At 52.0% G+C, this 8,786-nt stretch overlaps 1 long non-coding RNA gene across 2 annotated transcripts in view; it reads right to left on the reverse strand.

Annotated features, from left to right (window-relative positions):
* The window catches only part of LOC147579200 (uncharacterized), a 40,663-nt gene that overhangs the window by 2,345 nt on the left and 29,532 nt on the right, over positions 1-8,786 (reverse strand). Inside the window, exon 3 of one of the 2 annotated variants that reach the window (XR_015253653.1) lies at positions 190-2,900. This is a non-coding gene — a long non-coding RNA (uncharacterized LOC147579200). Of the gene's footprint in view, positions 1-189; positions 2,904-8,786 lie in introns of both variants that reach the window. The other variant, XR_015253652.1, reaches the window with a different exon arrangement.

Consider the following 8,786-nt stretch of genomic DNA (forward strand, 5'->3'; position numbering starts at 1 on the left):
CGGTCCGTGAGTTCGAGCCCCGTGTCAGGCTCTGGGCTGATGGCTCAGAGCCTGGAGCCTGTTTCCGATTCTGTGTCTCCCTCTCTCTCTGCCCCTCCCCCGTTCATGCTCTCTCTCTCTCTCTCTGTCCCAAAAATAAAAATAAACGCTGAAAAAAAAAAATTAAAAAAAAAAACAACAAACAAAAACCCTCTCTTACCTAAAAGGAGGTAAAGCAGAGAGGGAATGTGCGCGCGTGTGCACACGTGCTCCGAGAGGAGGAACAGAATGTAGCAGATCACTCTTCCTCTCCAGTACACCCACGTACTCACCCCTCCCTCACCCCTGACCCCTCGCTTCCTTGTGAAAGCCGGGACGCTAATTGTGGGGTGCGTCCAGGGAGGGTCACACCTCTCCAGCAGGCCGAGCAGGATCTGGTGAAAGGGTAGGGCAGGCCGGGAGCCCAACTGTCGGACCTTCCGTCTCCTCCAGCTTTTCTCCCTGGGAGCCAGCCCTCCTCTCTCTCTCTACGAGCCCTGGGCCTCTGGCCGCTAGGCTTCCCAAGCAGCAAAGATTAATCTCAGTATTGCTGTTACTCAATAGTATTTCCCATGCTGATTTAGATTTGAAGAGTTTTCATCCTCTCCAGCATACTTTCACCTCTATTATCTTATTTTTATGCTGATAATAAGGCAGGTGTTTTTGCCCCACCCCACCCCCATTGTACAGTCAAATTGAGGCACAGAATGATCTGCCTAAGGTCACAGAGCTGGCTAATAAGCAGGTGGACTGGTGGAGACTGGGTGTGTTATCAGCTGGGCCCGTGCCATGGGCCTTAGCTCACCCCTGCCCTTTCCTGGTGCCCCTGGCGCTCCAGATGCAATCTCCCTCGAACCCCAACATTTTCTTCTCTTATAGGAACGGGCCCAGGCATGGACATTCCCCCCTCCCTCACTTCATGTTTGAAATCTTACATAGTAGGGGCTCTGTGAATGAGACAGGCAGTCCTGGCCCTCATGGAGCAGACCACCCAGCCAGGCAGACAGACAGACAGACAGACACAGAATGAGGCTGTCAGAAGGGACAGGATGCGCAGAGAGCAAGTCCAGAGAGCGGAGGGTGCCTAGGGCCGTGCGGTCTCACTGCTCACCCCCAAGCATTTAGGCACAGCTCTGCCTTGCAGAGTTGGGGGTTCTCTCCACTTACCACTGGTGAGAGCCACTGAGTAACCTGAGCATCAGACAGGTATAGTGGCTGCTGGCCGGGGCAAACTCTGGCCTGACGGTTGTTCTTGATTGCTTCTTCCCTCCCACGGACAAATAGACCAGAATGTAAATGCATTTCCAAATGTATCCTCACGCCCTGCCCCGTACACAAGTGCTAGGCTTCTCACACAGCTGCCGGAGGTGTGCGGAGGGGGGCCTGGGCCTGACCTAACAGTCCCCTTAGGCCTGTCCAGTTGCCCCAGACAATCCAGGTATCTGCCCCTGAGATTCTAGACTCTTCAAGACCCGAGCCCCGCCCTCCTGTTGCTCAGCTGGACATGGCGCCTTGTGGCCCCGGTGATGAGCGGCTGTTGTCCCTCCCTGTGATGATGAGAGCAGATCCCTCTGAGAAGCTGAGTCTGACTCAGCTGTGCTTTCAGAGCATCTTGTTAGTCATGCCTGGGGCCTTCCTGGAGCAGGTGGCCCCGCTGGGGCCAGAAGGGATGCTGCTGGTGGTAGGTGGAACACTGTGGAAGGAACATGGGCCCAGTGACCCCCAGAAGAAGAGGAAAGCTGCATCCAGAGCTCAGATCCACTTTTTAAGGGAAGGTGTGGGATTCTAGTTGCTTGCATATGTTTAGACTTCGACCAGCGTGGACGCTGGGTGAAGGAGCCCTATGTATAGGGCCTCATCTGACTCTGCCCGACATGTTCTCAGCCCTTGGGGAGAACTCAAGGCTTCAGTTGTCTGGCTGGGGTGTGAGGTGTGGGCAGCCGGAGCAGTTGCTGGGTTGCTGAATGGAGGAGAATGCAGGCTTTCCTGGCACCAAGGGGACTGTAGCCATCAGACGGATGGAGGGAGGGTGACTTTTTGCTGGGGTCATGACAGCAAGGCATTTTTAGCTTACTCTGCCTTCCAGAAAGGTGCCCTGTAAACCAGAGCGCAAGGCGGCACAGGTGGGTGTCAGGGCAGCCCTCCGTGGGTGGCAGCGAGTGGAGCCAGAGGGGCCTAGGCCTCAGCGGCCACGTGGCCTTGGGCAAGTCCCTTCCTCTCTTTCCCTTGCTTTCCCAATTTATAAACAGGGATATTGACTAGAAGGGTTTGGGTTGTATTCCCACTCTCAGTGTCTTGACTTAGGCTGTGCAAGGCAACGGGAGATGAGGGGGCAGCGACCCCTCTTGGTCATAAAGCTGCGACTCTCCGAGCATCTTCCCAGTGGTGGCCTCCAGCCAGGACGGAGTGTCAGCTGCGAGCAATTTTTTTAGAAGGATTTTCAGAGAGTCCCCTACCCCTAAGTGTTGCCTCCTGCAGCCTGCCTGAGCTCTGGTTGTCTGTAGAAGGCCCCTGTTGTGTAGATACATAACTTGGGAAGATTCTAATGGTCTAATGGTCAGGATTCTAATCCTTCTAATGGTCACTTGAAGGGAGAACTAGAAAGCAAGAGCTCTGAGGCAAGGCAGTAGGGGAGTTTTCATGACACTGGGCGAGGGGAAAGGCCCAGAGTATCACTTGGGGAGCACTGGGTAGCGCAGGGCACCTCAGGGCGAGGCAGGTGGCCGGCTTCACCTGCTCGGCTTTGCTGGGGCCGGTCCTGCAGGGGCAACCCATGCAGAACAGGAGCCTGCGGGTCCCACGTGGACTCTGGTGGCTCACGGAGGAGGTCGGCCTTCTCGATCTCTCTTCTTCTCTTGGTTCTTGACTTCTGTGCTGGGAAGCTGCTGGGAATATCATCAAAGAGATCACAGAGCCATGGATTTGTTCCCCCCTGATGCTCCTAGCTTCCCCCAGGTCATGTCATGGGGCTGCAAGCCCCATGCCCAGAAAATAAGCCATCCCCTTTGGCAATCAAACCAGGTGAGGTCGACGGTGCGATTCATTGAAGTCATTCCCCCAAACTTGAAAATACTCAAAAGCGCATTACATTTTTTTTTTTAATTTTTTTTTTCAATGTTTATTTATTTTTTTTGGGACAGAGAGAGACAGAGCATGAACGGGGGAGGGTCAGAGAGAGAGGGAGACACAGAATCGGAAACAGGCTCCAGGCTCCGAGCCATCAGCCCAGAGCCTGACGCGGGGCTCGAACTCACGGACCGCGAGATCGTGACCTGGCTGAAGTCGGACGCTTAACCGACTGCGCCACCCAGGCGCCCCACATTTTTAAAATACAAATTTGTTCATGGAATTATAAAAAGAAATCACATGATGGAGAGTTTAGGTTAGGAAAACTGACACTTTCTCATGCTTTATGGCTGTCTTAAATGTTATTTTTTCACAGAGGCGTCCCTAACCATCCTATCTAAATTAGATCTTTTGTGGCCCTGCATTTTTTAATTGAAGTATAATTAATCTACAGTGTTCTATTAGTTTCAAGTGTACAACAGAATGATTCAGCAGTTCTGTACATTACTCAGTGCTCATCATGATAAGTGTACTCTTAACTCCTGTCGCCTGTTTCACCCATCCCCCCCACCCATCTCCCCTCTGGTAACCATCAGTTTGTTCTCTGTCGTTTTTTATTTGTCTCGTTTTCGTTGGTTTGTTCATTTGTTTTGTTTCTTAAATTCCACATATGAGTGAAATCATATGATATTTGTCTTTCTTTCTCTGACTTACTTCACTTAGCATAACACATTCTAGATTCATCCATGTTGTTGCTAATGGCAGGATTTCACTATTTTTTATGGCTGAATAATATTCCATTATGTATATATGATATATATAATACACACACACACACACACACACACACACACCCCACTTCTTTATTCATCCATCTATCTATCAGTGGATACTTACGTTGCTTCCGTATGTTGACTATTGTCAACAATGCTGCAATAAACATGGGGGTCCTTATACCTTTTTGAGTTAGTTTCTGTTTTCTTTGGGTAAATACCCAGTAGTGGAATTACTGGATCACCTGGTAAATCTATTTTTAAAATTTAGAGGAACCTCCATACCGTTTTCTATACTGACTGTACTAGTTTGTATTCCCACAGTGTATGAAGGGTCCTTTTCTCCGCAATCTTCACTAACGCTTGTTATTTCTTGTCATTTTGAGTCTAGCCATTCTGACTGGTGTGAGATGATATCTCATTGTGGTTTTCATTTGCATTTCCCTGATGATGAGTGATGTGGAGCCTCTTTTCATGCGTCTTTTGGCCATTCTTATGTCTTCTTTGGAAAGATGTCTTTTCAAGCTCTGCCCATATTTTAACTGGGCTGTTTTTACGATGTCGAGTTGTGTAAGTTCTTTATATATGTTGGATATTAACCCTTTATCAGGCATATCATTTACAAACATCTCCAATGGTTTCCTTTGCCACGCAAAAGGCTTTTATTTTGGTGTAGTCCTAATAGTTGCATTTTGCTTTTGTTTTTCTTGCCTCAGGAGACATATCTGGGAAAACGTTTCCATGTCTGATGTCAAAGAGGTTACTGCCCATGTTTTGTTTTGTTTTTCTAGGAATTTTATGGTTTTAGCTCTCACATTTAGATCCTTAATCCATTTTGAATTTATTTCTGTGTATGGTGGAAGACAGTGGTCCTATTTCATTCTTTTGCATGTAGCTGTCCAGTTTTCCCGGCACCATTTATTGAGGAGATGGTCTTTTCCCCGTTGCCTATTCCTGCCTCCTTTGTTGTAGATTAATTGACCATAGAAGTGTGGGTTTATTTCTGGGCTCTCCGTTCTGTTCCATTGATCTATGTGTTTTTTTTTTTTAAACACACACTTAACCTGCTGTTGCTATGTGTCAGGCACTCTTCTAAGGGCTTTGCAAGGATTAACTCATTCAATCTTTGCAGAATCCTTGTCAGGTACTCCTACTTTCTCTATTTTACAGTTATGGGGAGAAACCAAGGCACAGAGACATCAGGAAATCCAGCCAGGCTGGTACAGCTGGCGAGTGGCAGAGCTGGGATTCGAACCCAGGCGGCTTGGCTTTTGAACCAGCAGTCTCGGCATTGTGTTCTGCTCCCCCAATCACAGCTTGCAGTGTGCTTTGTCCATGGTCTCCCTCCCCCTTTGGCAGCAGAGCTCCCTGTCCTCTCATCCACTTTGCTCAGCAAGGTCAAGTGAACGAACAAAGGCTGAGAGAGGTGAAGTGCCCATAAGCTAACTACCTTAGACACTAATTATGATACTTTTGACAGATTGTGGATCTTCACACCATGGGTAGGAACCACTCCCGTCAGTCCCAACGTCGTCTTTGTGAGGGCGGAACGGCCAGCTGTGCCAACACACCTGGGGCAAGAGGCCAGTGAGGGGCCTCGTGCCAGTGCCTGGCTCCTGCTTGGCTGCTCCCGGCTCCTCTGTCTTGCCCTTGCCCTTGCTCACTCCCTTGCCGTCTCTCTGAACCTCCTTATCTCTGTCTGCCTGTCTCATCCGCTTCTCTTTGTTCCTGTCTGTGCCTCCAGACCCTCCCCCAGACTACTGGGGTTTGAGGACACGAAATAGAAATTTTATTTCATGAACACTATTGGGCAGTGTAAAACCAACATCAGCACAGCCGGCATAAGATGTAGGCAGATGGTTACTTTGGGATCCTAAAAAGCAGTTTAAGTTGAATTATCTGTTATGTCATGGGTTCGGAAGCTGCTGGAATCCCGGGTCCTGTCTGACCCCTGCAGTGGTGGTGCTAAGGGGTGGCTTGGGGGGTTAGATGCCCCTAAGTTTCCATTAGTTCCAAACAAATGTGCAATAATGCCCAAAATGTTGTGTTTGCTATGAAAACGTAACTACCCAGTGAATGCCTACACCCCATTTCTACCCACTGCCCATAAGCCGCCCACCCTGTGCATACTCAGGAGCCTCCAAGCCTCAGACAGGGATCCGTCTGCTCTCTGTGTTGCTCATTATCTTCCATCAAGCCTTTATAACAAGTGGGGCTGGAAGGCTCGGTTCCTTCCTTCCTTCCTTCCTTCCTTCCTTCCTTCCTTCCTTCCTTCCTTCCTTCTTGGTCCCTTGCACATGTTAACATGGTTACTGAAGATACATTCAATGACAATACAAAGTGGTAGAGGGGATCCAGGAGGCAGACTCCCTGTCACAAAGAATTTCAGAGGTGAGCTGAAGAAACAACCTGTATGGATGCAAAGTTAAATGGCAGGGAAGGGGCTAACCGACACCACATCGGCAATAACACCAGAGGCGTCGTGATATGCCAGACGCGCCCAGGACAAATATCAAGAGCTGAGTTCACAGGCAGGAGGGGTTACCCTGGCAGGAGGGCTGAAGTCAGGCTGTGTGGAAGGGTGGGTTTGTCCCGGGACGGGAGGTGAGTAGGCCATGGACAGTAGCGGGGAGGGCACTACAGGCTTGGGGTTTGGCCAGCAGAACCAGACGCACAGCCTGGGACTCTGACAAATGGCCCGGGTGGCGTGTCTGACTCATGCATCCGGGGCAGGTGGCAAGTGTGATGCTGAATATCAGGGCTGCCCACGAACCTAAAACGAAATGCCTGGAAATCCAATGGTGGCACACAACATACGAACCCACGCGGACGAAAAACACACACGGAGCCCTTCTAAAACACATTCAGTAAGGCGTAACTACAGACGAGGGTGGTTCACAAGCGACCGGATGTGGGTGACCGTCTTGGGTCTCGACCCTGGGTACTTCCAGGCCACAGTGGCATGGAGGCTGGAGATCTAGCACCTTTAGGTGCCGGGGGTCCCCTTGGGAGGTGACTAGGTCTCACCTGCGCTGGGCCAGCTGCAGGGCCCTTCCCGTTCTGGTCTTGTGCTGAAGTGACCCAGCCTCGGTTTCGCAGAGGACAAGGATGGTGGGTAGGCTGGCCTGGGTCAGTCCCTCCCATAGCCTATTGGTTCTGAGACCCGCCCCCCCCCAACCACCTTGGTGGCCCAGAGACGCGTGGGGTCTACTTCAATCAGCAGTCTAATGCTGGGCCATCTCTGTCCTCTGTCCCACTTAGAAACCAAGGTTCTAAGAACAGCTTTCCAGCCCAGCCTGAATCCTGCCCATCCAGTAAACGGCATAGCACCAGGCACACGGTGAGCGCTCAGTAAATACTTGCTGATGGAATGGTCATTGCTCACACTGCTGACAGCCCGCCTGCCTCCTGATCCTTGCCCAGGTGGCTTCGCCCTCTAAACCTCCACAGCGGCACGCAATCCTCACTTCCTGATGGAGAGGAGGCCCCCCCCCCCCCCGTTGGTGCTCTCATCACGGGCACACCATCTCCCGCGCACCTCTCCCCACCCCCTCCCTGCCCTCTGTCACCAGAATGCAGCCTCCTGGGCCTCCCACCTTGCTGGCTGGCCCCACGGCAAGAGCTTTCGATCAAGGGTGGAAAGCCCACGTGAAGACCCAGCCGGTGAGAGAACTCAGAAAGAGGAACAGCAGAGGTTTCTGTCTAGACCAGCTGCTGTCTGCAATACCATTTAATGCGTTCGTCTCTACGTACATACGTACGTGCATCTAAGTTTATCTAGGAGGCATCTTCGTGTGAATGTACAGATGTGTGTTCATACATTGGCGGGTGGACTTTTTTCCTCCTGTCCTATACTTGTGGCCATGTCAGCACGTCTTGGGCTGTAGAGTCCTGGGGTTTGGGGATCTGATCCGGGGAGTGGGGATGAGCAGCCCCGAGAGGCACAGGGGCATTCAGGTGGAGGCGGGATAGCCTCTCAGGATCGCATAAGGGCTTGCAACACCATACTTTAGTTGCCACTGAGTCTGAGTGCAGACCCCCTCGCATAGCAACCCAGACGCGATTAAGTGGTTGTTGATGCGTTTTGCGAGACAACGGGACGTCAGTGCCCCTTAGGATGGCCTCTGGTGGGAAGCCCCACTGCAGAGCTCACCGATGTGCTCCCGACTGTGTCTCCCAACCATTCTGGGCCTCAGTTTCCTCATCGGTGAGTGAGGATAACAACGGTACTGTTAAGGGTTGCAGGGAGAGTAAAGGAGAGGGTGCACAGGGGGCTTCGTGTGTGACACATGACACATGCTTCATCGGTGTTAACAGTTGTCCTCAACATTGGCATTGTAGTTCTTGCTGGGGGACCTGGGTCTGAGAGAGCTGGGTCCTCTGATGCACCCTCTGGCTCTATGGGGTCAGTCTCAACCGTCCCTGGCTCCCAGCCTTGCTCCTGGCCTACACTTCCCCTGTTGGAGGGAGGCGCTCCTGCCCCAGAAGCTCTGTCCCACAGGCAGGTCAGCTGGACGGTAGGGCCACACCGGCGGGGCTCGACAGCCTGGCCTTAGCCAGGGTTCACCCGGCCGGGCCCTTGAAGGCACCGTCCACCCCGAATTCCGAGGTGTCATTCTCCTGGCCCAGCCAGCGACAGTCTCCTTTATTCCCTAAACTAACTAGAGTCTGAGATCTGGGCCTGTGCTGCCCACCCCCAGAGGCCGCGGGTTCTGGCTGGCGGGGGTCGCTGCCTGCTCTCAGCTTGTGCAGACGAAACTCAGGCCGAGCAGCCTTTCTGCTCCTACTCCTTCCACTGGCCTCCCCCCTCCAGGAAAGGGCCAGGCGGACTCGTCAGCTGTGCTTCTGCTGTGAGGCCCTCGTGAGGTGGCTTGCCGCAGGCTGTCCCCTGCACCCGGGAGACCCCACCTGTGGCCTCTTCACACAGCG

The sequence above is a fragment of the Puma concolor genome, chromosome B4 (assembly GCF_028749965.1).
Source record: "Puma concolor isolate L17-30 chromosome B4, mPumCon1.1.hap2, whole genome shotgun sequence".
Lineage (NCBI taxonomy): Eukaryota > Metazoa > Chordata > Mammalia > Carnivora > Felidae > Puma > Puma concolor.